Source organism: Prionailurus viverrinus, chromosome X, assembly GCF_022837055.1.
Source record: "Prionailurus viverrinus isolate Anna chromosome X, UM_Priviv_1.0, whole genome shotgun sequence".
NCBI lineage: Eukaryota > Metazoa > Chordata > Mammalia > Carnivora > Felidae > Prionailurus > Prionailurus viverrinus.
Window position 1 is genome coordinate 12,555,227 of NC_062579.1, and position 12,608 is coordinate 12,567,834.

General features: G+C 41.9%; 1 protein-coding gene across 4 annotated transcripts in view; it reads right to left on the minus strand.

Annotated features, from left to right (window-relative positions):
- The window catches only part of SH3KBP1 (SH3 domain containing kinase binding protein 1), a 334,027-nt gene that overhangs the window by 110,406 nt on the left and 211,013 nt on the right, over positions 1–12,608 (minus strand). The gene's annotated exons all lie outside the window — the stretch shown is intronic.

A 12,608-nucleotide genomic window follows, 5' to 3' on the forward strand; every position in this document is an offset into this window, starting at 1 on the left:
CAGAAATATAGAAGGTTGGCCTGCCCCCTTCCTTCCTTCCTTCCTTCCTTCCTTCCTTCCTTCCTTCCTTCCTTCAGCACTCTTTTCCAGAACTACCATGAGCCATGATCTATGCCGCAGGCTAGGTTAACAAAGATGGGATGGGCAGAGTCCTGGATCTTTACTGAGTTCAAAATTTAACAGTCCGTCTCGGACTCATTAACAGAGCATCATAGTACAAAGAGATAAACACTACAACAAAGGTGTAGAGAAGAGAAAACAGGAGCTATTAATAGTTCCACATTGGAAAATAAGACTCACAGCAACGATGAAGCATGAGGCAACTTCTGAAGAGTGAGCAGAAACTTGCTGGGTAGAGAATGATGGAAAGGGTATTCTACCTGAAGAAAAGCAGGAGCGTAGGCGAGAATGTTTGTGGGGAAGGGGGCAGTGCAGTCACGGGTGGAGGAAGGGAGAGCTTCCTGGGTCAGGAGGCCAGCAAGGTAAGTTGGGGCCCATGCTAAGTTTGCGCATTATCTTAAAGGCAACCAGCAGCAAGCAGAGGTGTGGTGTGGTCAAATTACTGACTTTAAGACCAATGATCCAGTGGCATTGGGAGGAATGAAGAAGAAAGGAAAGACATGCACAAGTCAAGGAGGTGAAGAGGAGGATGATGGAGTGATCCAACTGAGGCAGTGAGGGTGAAAGTGTAAAAGAGAGGTTCGAGAAGTATTTAGACCACCTACCTCTCTCTACTCCATGGTCACCACGGGGAGAAATTGGTGATCGTGAACTGGTTTGGATATACATGGACAAAACCCAAGCTCTGTTATGTCCTTAAGTCTACATATATGCATTCTACGTGGGTACAGAGTACCAATCACATGCCAAGAACAACATTAAGTTCAGATCCTGATTACAAGAGGCAAAACAGGCCCAACACAGAGACTCGGGGATGCATTTCGGAGAATCTATCCTAATGTGAAGAATCACAGTGAATGTGTTCTCAGTGCTCTGAGGCTGGCGTGGTGATGTTTTGTAGAAAAAGTAGGCCCGTGATAGCTGTGAACAGTCAGCTTACTGTTAAAACACCAATCAATCTACCATTTGAAAATGAAAATATGAAAAAAAGATTTTTTTTAATGTTTTATTTATTTTTGAGAGAGAGAGAGAAAGAAAGAGAGACAGAGTACAAGAAGGGGAGGGGCAGAGATAGAGAGGGAGACACAGAATCAGAAGCAGGCTCCAGGCTCCAAGCTGTCAGCACAGAGCCTGGTGCAGGGCCCGAACTCATGAACTGCAAGATCATGACCTGAGCCAAAGTCGGATGCTTAACCGACTGAACCACCTAGGTGCCCCCAAAAATGAAAATATTTTTTTTAAAAAACAGAGATACCTAAGAAGTTCTTGACACAAATGAAAAAGCATCTTTCTAATCTGACAAGTGTAAAGTAAATAGTTGAGCCAACTAAGTCTCCCAAAATGTCTTTGCTAGAGATGAAAGTGGGAAATTTGTTTCCCCAAAAGGAATTTCCAGAGAAGATTTTATGTCCTTCAGAGCAAGAAAGGGAAATGAAATTGTTTCAGTCACAGAGGAGGTAATATTTGGAGCGATGTTTTATTGTTTTGTTTTCAATCAAACTGCTATTTATAAGGCTAGGGCATACAATGGAATATCAGTTAGCCTTCAAAAAGAAGGAAATCCTGAAACATGGTACAACATGGACGGACCTTGAAAACATTACACTAAGTGAAATAAGCCTGTCACAGAAAGACAGATACTGTATGATTCCACTCACACGAGGCACCTAGAGTCGTCAGATTCATGGAGACAGAAAGCAGAAGGGTTGTTTTCAAGGGCTGAGGGGAGGGGGAATGTGGAGTTAATGTTTATGGGGGACAGAGTTTCAGTTCTGCAGGGTGAAACGATTTCTGGAGACAGTGGTGACGGCTGCACAACAACGTAAATGGACTTACTGTCACGGAAGTGTGCACTCACAAATTATTAAAATGGTAAATTTTATATTAGGTATGTTTTGTCACAACTTCTTAAAAGGCTAAGAGTATACCTCTCTTTCCCTACAAGCCTCTCTCTAAGTATGAATGTTAACTAGAAAGGCAAGAAACTGCTCATGACCCTCTGGTATCCTATCCTGATACTTAATATGTAACCATAAAATAATCAGGGACGCAGACAGCATCAAACAAGGTGAGCTGGAGAACAAACTCATCTTTGTCCAGAAGCTCATTTCAGTCTTACAGGAAACACTCCTTCCATCGAGACGATCTCTCAATCTGGCTCCTGCTATACAGCTCTGACTTTAATGCTGCAGGACTCATTCTTCACTTTCATTGCCTGCTCCAGACTCCCAAAGAACAACACTTACTCCTTTTTAAAAAAAATCATCCGGTCTCCCCGATATTATAGAAGAAGGGAAGAGAAAACTGCATCAAAACTTTAAGACTCAATCACACTCGCTTTACATTTTCTTTCACTGCAAAGAACAAGTTCACATCACATACTTATTCAAAACAGGAACTTCCTAAATATACCCAGAGGTCAGGTACACACTGGTTATATCTTCTAGACAGAGAGTGAAATTCTTAGAAAGGGCACCCTGAGGCGCTTCAACAATGGAGATCCTCAAAGAGAGATCAAATTAATCTCAGGGCATTCTAGGTATTAATGACTACAACATGCTCATTCGTCAATGAGGAATGAACACAAAATCTGTGCCGTCCATGAAAACATCCTACATGTCAACCACTGGAACTTTCTCACCCTCTCCACGGTCCTACTGTGGTTGCTTGGAGTCTCGTGAACAGCACTGACTATGCTCTCTGCTTTGTATTTATGGCTACTTATGTCTGTGTCTGTTTAACTGACTAGAACGTAAGGGGGGGGGGCGAGAGCTGTGTCCTGCTAATCTCTGTATTCATTGGAGACACTAAACACTCAGAGTTTCCTCCAGTCGACAATAAATTCAACATTCATCAAAAATATTTAGATCTATGGAGAAAGTTCTATGTACAATGTGTTTTCTAGGTGCTGGTGACAGAAGAACGGAACAAGTAAAGCTGCCCCCCCCCCCCCCCCCACCGCTTTCATGATAGCATCTGGCAAGAGGAGCGAATTAGTATTAAGTAGGGTTCCTCTCTAAGAGCAAAGACTATGCGATCTTGGGCAGGTCACTCCATGTCTCTATACCTCTGTCTCCTTGTCTGAAATGGAGATGATAACGTGTACCTTATAGATTTTCTAGGATTACAAGGAAAAAATGCATATGAAGTACTTAGCCATTACTGCCGTTGTTGAATTTTACTGAATAAAAAAATCGATCACTATAATGCTTCTTTATGAATCTAGTTACAAAGAATGACTGTTTTGATTACGGCAGCTTTTCAAAACGGCAGGTTAAACTGCCCCATTCCTTTGCTTGGGGAATGGAGAGCATGAAGCGACTTTTACAAGACGGTCACGCAGCAGAGACGAGCTTGGAGCAAAGCGGTAATTCTGAAAAATGAGCAAGGAAGAAAAGCAATAGCAATCACCATAGAGTCACCGCCTGGGAGGAAAAGCAGACAACACAAAGAAACTCGGAGAAACAACTAAGGCCAGAGCCGACAACCCACAGAGCTTTCAGGTCAATAAAGCTTCAGTTAAGGTGGCGCCCTGCAGTGAGTGGCCGGAAGACTGTTCCAGAAGCCCCTCAAATACAGGCCCGTGCCAACTGCTTCTGGCTGCATCCAAACTGTTATCTACTGTTAACGATGGAAAAACAAGGCGTGTGTCTGGGAAAAATGGCCTGTTGTCAGAGAACAGAAAGCCTTTTATTGAGAATTTGGAGCCTTAGGAGCAAACACACCACCATAGAAAATCACTCCGAGCCATCTTTTACAAAGCTTGGCATCCATTCAATAAGAGATGAAGAAATCCTAAATCGTTAGGCCAAACAGATACCCCTCCCGAGGCAGTTAAGAAACATGGGCCAAATGAGACCATAAACTCATGTGGTACAGATTTCTACAGCCACCGGTAGAAATTACCGACAGACCCTTAGACGTGCAAAGCTGAAGTCACAGTCCTCTACCTGGAAGTGGACAGGCCTCCTGCCAAAGGCTGCTTTCTTAAAGGCTTCATTCAGTATCAGCAAGGAGAAGACAAGTGGAATTCTGTTCAGATCCAACAGGTAGTGTATCAAATTCCACAAACCTTTGTGGAGTGCCTACCACGACCCAGCCCACAAGCCAACACTGCTTTCTTACGTTGGTTTTTTTTTGTATGTTTTCAAGAAGCTGCTACGTTTTCAGCTATAATATAATATAATATGGATTCACACATAATGTTGACAGGAGTCAATGCAACCACCAAATTCCAGTTCTCCCACATCCTCGAGGTACCTAGAGCCTTACAACTAAACACTCCACAGCCTTTTTTAGAGACATGTTTCACGAAGTTTGTAATGTTTCACGAAGTTTGTAATTTTCACTAAGTTTGTAATGACATGGGAAATTTTATATAAGGCTAAGTGGAAAAGATGCACAAGTATGTGTGTGAAGAAAATTATGTGTGTGGTATGATCTCAACCGGTTAAAAATGTATGGCAAGAAAGGCTGAAAGTAAATACCAAAAACAAAACAAAACAAAAAAGTCAACAGTGTTTGGGGCGCCTGGGTGGCGCAGTCGGTTAAGCGTCCGACTTCAGCCAGGTCACGATCTCGCGGTCCGGGAGTTCGAGCCCCGCGTCAGGCTCTGGGCTGATGGCTCAGAGCCTGGAGCCTGTTTCCGATTCTGTGTCTCCCTCTCTCTCTGCCCCTCCCCCGTTCATGCTCTGTCTCTCTCTGTCCCAAAAATAAATAAACGTTGAAAAAAAAATTAAAAAAAAAAAGTCAACAGTGTTTGCCCCAGAGCGATTAAATGAGAGTGCTTTTTACTTTGTTTTCTATTACTCTACTTTCCAGTGTTTCTACAAACCGGTTATTACTTTTAAAATGCAAAAAATAAAGTTTTAAGAAAATAACATACACTAACATAACTAGAAAGGGTGGCCTACCTCTCCACGTTACTGATTTCTTTCCATAAGGCCTGATTTGATTTGCAACACCTCCTAACTAGAAATCACAGGCAGCTTTTATTAGAGGGTCATTCTATTTCCTTCTCGAAGTCATTAGGAAGGATGTTAAGAACATCAGATGTAAAATGAGTCACGGCGGTAATTCACAAGACGCCACCCATTTAGAGCATCGCCTGCCATTTATTACCACCCTTTACTTATAGTTATTCATCAGCTCTTAAACTCAGTGACTAAGTAGATGATAGAGTCATTTCCAATTAATGTTGTTCCCAAGTAAAGTATTGAGGCATTTTATCACATGTTTTCAAAGCTAAAAAACATATTTCCCGCTCTTCTAATTAAACCCATGAATTCCTATTCATACGCGTGACAGTAGCTGAAAAAAAAGTTGAGTTTACTTTGTAACGTTTTCACATATGGTCACAGAGGATACTTCTGGATTCCTCAATTTCCAGCACTTGAAGAAGTACTGATTTAAAGGTGTGATGTATTTGCGTGGGGTCTCTATAGCTTTATTGTTCTGTTTTCTAGTGGTTCTCCAGTTCTTCACAAGGAAAAACTCTTTTTAAACACAAACCAAAGTAATGATTGCAAACAGTTTCTCAAGTGGGAGAAAAAACAAATGTGAGGAAAGCCAGACCCCCCAAATTTTGAGGTTTCATTTTCCCCTGAGCTTTTAGAACAATTTACTTAAGTGTATCACAATCCAAAAAAAAAAGACATCGATTTCACAGCTGTTTTCATTTCTCAGCTATTTGACAACCGTCTCCACTTAATGTGAACATACTTTGATTTTGCTGCTTTTCAAAAATCACGCTTGACTTTTTTCTTTTTTTTAAAGGATTCGAGTTTACGGTGTGGACAGATTGAATCAATGCACTTTTAAGAGGAATCTTTTGGTCGAATGATTCCTGGTCTGCTGGAGAAAAAGTTCAATTCAGCCTATGCTCAGCTACCACACATATTCATTCATTCACTCAAAGTTACAAGTCTCTTTAGTAGCGAGTCTCAGGTGCAAAAGAAGTTCTCTTAAGGCTGGAAATTCTCTCTCTGATGCATGATGAGTTTTAGGCAAATTAGATCCTCACCAAATGAATAAATGGTATGTCTTTCATTACTCATTTTGCATGTTCTCATTTTCCTGTACTAAAATATTTCCCCATTCTCTTCTCCTTTCTCTGTAACACACACAAAGACACCAAAACACACAAAATAGAGGGGAAGAAAACCTTCATTTGAAAAAACAAAACAAAACATGACATCACCTATTTTAATCACGTGCTTTCTTAAATGGCACTTTTTACAGTTCTAGGTTATTTTTAAAAAGGTACTTTTCGTTATTTTTTTTTTACAGGAGTGGGGGGAGACACTGTGCACAGTAAAATATCCCAATTGATGCATTTTCTGGTCTTGAGAAATTCCTTGTCCTTTTCTACCACAATGGAGAATGTTCTGTTCAGTGCTTTCCACTTTAAGTTCCCGAGAGCAGAAGTTCCTCTTGTTGCCTTCCACAAAGTCTCGCCACAGGCTCCACACAGGGAAAACAATACGATTCATGGAAGATGGTGACAAAGGAGGACAGAGAGCAGGAATCGGGCTTCTGGAGTGTCTAACCTCTTCCCCACGCCTGAGTTATTATCCTTAATTTATTTCAGACAGATGGGTTTCAGATGGTTATCTATCTAATTCTACAGGGACTTTCAGTGAAAGATTTCCACATCCGCCTCACCAGAGGACAAGGAAGAGTTGATCAGGCCTCAGTATTGGCTACTTCTCCCTTATTCCTAACCTGCTCACCATGCCTCGAGTTAGAGGGGGCTCCCCTTTTTTTAGCCATCAGGGGACCAGAGAACAAGCAACCATCGAACCTCACCTAATTCTTCACTTCCTCCCAAACTGTTTAGCCTTCTCTCTTTGCGACGATGACCGCTGTTTCTCCACAGCACCTGATTTCTAATTTCTTGACCATCTCCATTCACTGCCTTCAGTCACTGCTTCTCTGGATACCCTGGCTTCTCTCTAGTCATTGAGTTTCATGACAAGACAATCAACCCACATTAGAATCTTCACTTCATACAGACTTTGTGAACTCAAGTCAGGGTTGGGCTACACACAAGCATACTGCTCTGTGGCCCCATAAAACCATTTCTTAGCGCTTGGAAACAATGATCCCGCCCCTAACCCAGATGTATCTCTTTTTGGCCTCGCTAATTTTTTCAAGACCTCTTTTCAACTCTTATTTGGATGCTTTTCTCCTCTCCTGCCTAGTGGTCTATGACTAAAGGCTCTAGTCGGAAAAAACTGGCGTTGTGTGAACTCCTGGGCAGTGAATACAAAAATTACACCAAAATGTTAGAGATCCTATAAGCCTTACTGGAAAGCACAGTCAGGTTGCCCATCCATTACATCCTTCCCACCTCTATGTTGCAGAGACAGTGTGACACGCATTACTTAGGCAGATTCCTTACATGCGTGGGCACAGGGTTACCAGCTTCATAACGTTTCAGCCTCTTCCAAATCAAAAAACAACATCTGTATTCCCATCACTGGAAAAAATTGGATTCTAAATTATGAGCAAGGGGCGCCTGGGTAGCTCAGTCGGTTGAGCGTCCGGCTTCGGCTCAGGTCATGATCTCACGGCTCATGAGTTCGAGCCCTGTGTCGGGCTCTGCACTGACAGCTCAGAGCCTGGAGCCTGCTTCGAATTCTGTGTCTCCCTCTCTCTCTGCTCCTCCCCCGCTCATACTCTGTCTCTCTCTCTCCTTCAAAAATAAATTTAAAAAAACATTTACAAAAATTTTAAATTATGAGCAACCTACTGTCTCTGTTTCTAACAATGCCTGAATGTGGAAAGGGTCCTGGGGTTTGAAGCAAAAGAACTCTATCTGAAATTAGACACAAAGGGACACACAATGTGTGCGGCTCTCTCGACGCAGCAGCTAGACAATGCTAACACTGTGCCAGGAGGGCGATTTGGGATTACTTCAGGATCTAAAATCTTGATACTTTACATCATCACTTCTCTTATCCACTTTCTTTTAAGTTTATGCATTGGTTTTTGAGAGCAAGTGAGCAAGCGAGCGAGCACTAGTGGGGAGGGGCAGAGGGGGAGATAGGGAGAGAGAGAATCCCAAGCAGGCTCCGTGCTGTCAGCACAGAGCCTGACGCGGGGCTCACATTCAAGAACTCTGAGATCATGACCTGAGCCAAACTCAAGAGTCAGATGCTTAACAACCGAGGCACACAGGCGCCCTTAACCACTTCCTTAAGAGTCTAGAAAAGGTACCCAAGAACTTTCGGAAAAGCTGCTTCTAGTAGAGAAAATGAGAGGCCCAACTAAGAAATCAAAATAAAAAGAACAGACTGAACAGATGCTACCAAAACAAATGGAGCAAAACATATTAAAATCACTGGTGGGTGAAAATGCTTAGCAAGTGAAAGAAGAAAAAAGAAAACGAGGCAGTAAATTCATCTTTACCACTCCTAACTGCCTCAACTTAAATGAGCAAAACAGAAATACAGCTTGGAAAGGACAGAGACCCCAAAGATCCGCCTTTAGTTGTTGCCAATTCTATTCCTAAAAGTTCAAGCATCAGTGTAATTGAGGCGAGACTCCTGAGTCACAGGTCATTCTTGAAACGGCTTAACGATGGCCTTAGGATGAAGAAGTGACTTTTAAGGCGATCCTGGCATACTATACATTTTATAGCCCAGGTTTAGAAAGACAGAAATCTCTATCAGAGGTGTAAGTAGGGTTCCTGTGTTTATGCTTCCATTTGCTTCTAGAGCACTTATGGGTATACATAAATCGGATCTGGACTCCACCATTAAAAGCTTGCATTGAGAAGAAGGCTGTCATTTTGTCCTTTTTACATGGCCTCTGATGCCACAGAAAAGTACAAAACAGGTAGCTGACTGAACGATCTCTGTGATCTAAATTCTTTAAATGTAAGAAAAGACACACCACTGTGCAAACTAAGCTGAGCAGCTTGTTTTAAAATTGCCAGTTTTGGGGCGCCTGGGTGGCTCGGTCGGTTAAGCATCTGACTTCGGCTCAGGTCATGATCTCGCAATTCGGGAGTTCGGGCCCCACGTCGGGCTCTGTGCTGACAGCTCAGAGCCTGGAGGCTGCCTCGGATTCTGTGTCTCCCTCTCTCTCTGCCCCTCGGCCCCTTGAACTCTGTGTCTCTTCTCTCTCTCAAAAATAAATAAACATTTAAAAAATTGTTTTTATAGAGCATTAAATGTAATCTGTCCCACTGAAATTCAGTCGTCTAGACTATCATTTTATAGGTAAGGAGAATATCAGCGAGAAAAAGTACATGTGCGTGATCTTTTAAGGGCCACACAGAAAAATTTAAAACCTCAGCTTTTGGGAACGAAAAGCATCTGCAAACTTCAGGATTATAGATATTATGAAATAGTAATTGATGTAAGTAAAGAACAAAAGAGAGCCACAACGAAAAACTAGTAGATACTGCAGCCCACCCCACTGAAGAATGTCAACCGAATCAAATGAAAGCTTCAGCAAATGCGCAAAAGGCAGGACTTTCATTTCCTATCTCCAAGGAATTCTGGCACAGAAGGTGAGGAGAGGAAAAATCAATCATAAAACTGGCTTTCCCTGCTATGTAGGATAAATTAGGTACTATCATTTACAATTACCAATCGCACAAAAAAAGAGATTCACCTTTTCTCAGAAAAACTATTTTGAATCCACTCTCCATAAACTTTCGGGCGGGGTGAGAGAGGCGGCAGTCCTGGTCACCATGAAACCCCTGAGGGCAAGCCACCACCCGGGCCACCTGCTCATCTTTTCTTCAGGGTCTGAGTGAACAGGGGGACCCTCAAGCCATCGGCAATCTCTTGGGACTGAGTAACTCATCTGCTAGCTCATCCTAGACTCAGACAGAAGACTTCTCAGACAGAAGACTTCTTCCTCAACTCATCGTTCTAAGATAAGAATAGTACCCTTTCCCCTTAGCGGTAGGCAACACGAACACACATTAAACACTAACTCTAACAGCGATGAGATACCACTTCGCACCCGTGAGGGTGGCTATTACAAAAGAAGCAAGCCAGCAAACAAACAGAAAATGCCAAGGGGCGAGGATGTGGAGAAAACGGAACCCGCGTGCACGGCTGGTGGGAACGCAAAATGGCTCAGCTGCTGTGCAGAACAGTATGGCAGTTTCACAAAAAATTAAAGATAGAATTACATATGATCCAGTAATTCCCCTTCTGGGAATATACCCAAAAGAACTGAGAGCAAGGCCTCAAACAGGTATCAGTAGGCCAACGCTCATTTTAGTATTATTCACTGCAGCCAAAAGGTGGAAAGTACCTAAATGCCTATCAATGAAGGAATGGATACACAAACTGTGATAGAGCCATAAAATGGAATATGGATTAGCCTTAGAAAGGAAGAAAATTCTGGGGCGCCTGGGTGGCTCGGTTGATTGAGCATCCGACTCTTCATTTCTGCTAAGGTCACTGATTCCAGGGTGGTGGAATTGAGCCCCGCATCAGGCTCCATGCTGACCATGGATCCTTCTTGAGATTCTCTGTCTCTCTCTGTCTCTCTCCCTCTGTCCCTCTCCCCCACTCGTGAATGCTCTCACTCTCTCTAAAATAAAAAAACTCTTTAAATTTTAAAGAAGGAAGGAAATTCTGGCACCTATTACAACATAGATGAACCTTGAAGATATTATGCTAGGTAAAATAAGCCAGACACAAAAGGATGAATATTGTATGACTTCACTTATAAGAGGTACCCAGCCTAGTCAAATTTATAGAGACAGAAAGTAGAATGGTAGTTTCTAGAGAAGGGGGAAAATGAGAAGTTAGAGGGACCGCGTTTCATTTTGGGAAAATGAAAAAGTTCTGGAGGTGGACGGAGATGATGATTGCACAATGATGTGAATGTATTTAATGCCACTGAATGTACACTTCATGATGAATACAATGGTATTACGTGTATGTTACCATAATTTAAAAACTTCCATATATCTATAGAAGTACATAGAGAGCCTTCATGGGGATTTCCACTGGGAAGTAAAGCTGAGTGCGTGAAACTGAGAAAGGTCTTAGCTTTTGTCCTGTTGGAATTTTTTACCATGTACTTGAGTTATTTTCATTATGAATAAAACCGAACAGAATTAAATCAGCATTTACCCTGGAAATTCCTCTCTTAAAAATTCAGCCTAAAAAAACAACCAGGGAAGGTACCATCATGCATAGGTAAGGATGCTGTTTCTAATGTTAAAAATGTAGAAGCAATGTAACTAGTTATTATGTGAGGACTGGTTCAATAAATGCTGGCACATCTCTACAATGGGTGACCATGCACAGGTCTGAAAGAAAACGGGGCCTGTAACATGTTAAGTTCTAAAAGCATGTGACATTTATGACCTCATTAGTGTCTGAAGAAGAGTGACATAGAGATACTACATGCACATTTCTGTTCGGATAAAAGCCTGGAAGGTTCCAAATAAAATGATTGTTCCTGGATAACAGGATTAAGGGCAATTTCTATTTATTCATATTCTTTAACTGTGAAAAATTTGAACGTTTATTTGAGAGAGAGAGCATGAATTGGGGAGGGGCAGAGAGAGAAGGAGGGAGAGAGAGAAAGAAACCCAAGCAGGCTCTGCGCTATCGGTGCAGACCTGATGCGGGGCTCGATCTCACAAACTGTGAGATCAGGACCTGAGCTGAAATCAAGAGTTGGACGTTTAACTGACTGAGCCACCCAGGTGCCCCAAGTTTTTATTATAATAATTATTGCAAAGAACTCCTGTAAGATCAGAGAGTAACAGGGCTATTTCCATTTTGAGAAGCAAACAAGCAAGGGGTTCAGGGAAGACTCAATAATGCAATGAGTAATTTAGAAGTCACAAAACCTTTAAGGGTACCAGGGGCTACCTGTGCCATCTCCAGACCCTAGCCTGAGGGAGCCAGAGAGGCTCCTGAGGGAGCCAGGGTCAATGCTGAGCCTTTCCCATATTTCACATCTTACAATCAACCTACTTTCACTCATTTCTCAGAAGAGTCAGCAGCTGAATTTTCCATATAAATATCTAATTCTGAGGTCTACTTTTCAGAACTCCCAACAATGATATGTGGCGATAATAATAAAATAATCAGCAAATTTAAGATAACTTTCAGCAAGCAAATTCTCTCAATCTGTTGCAGATGAATATATTTTTTATTTTAGCCAACCGCGGCCTGCGTTCATGTCCTTCTAGACAAGCAACAGACGCCATTAACAAACTTTTCAAGAAGTTTTCCTACTCTTACAGTAATGTTAAAACAATGTGTTTTCTTTTGTCACAAACTTTTTGTGCAGTTTTGAAAATATTATAAGTTAAAGCCAACAGAAAAAGACATAAAGAGACATACATATTTTATAGATATCATCAACTCTCCCCTTTAAAATGTTTTTCAACAAGAGACAGGAATATGGAAGACATATGACGCATTGTAAGCCTTACTTATCCTGTGGTTTATTTAGGGAATTGTATTTAGCGTTTGGAAAATGACAGACTTCTGCTT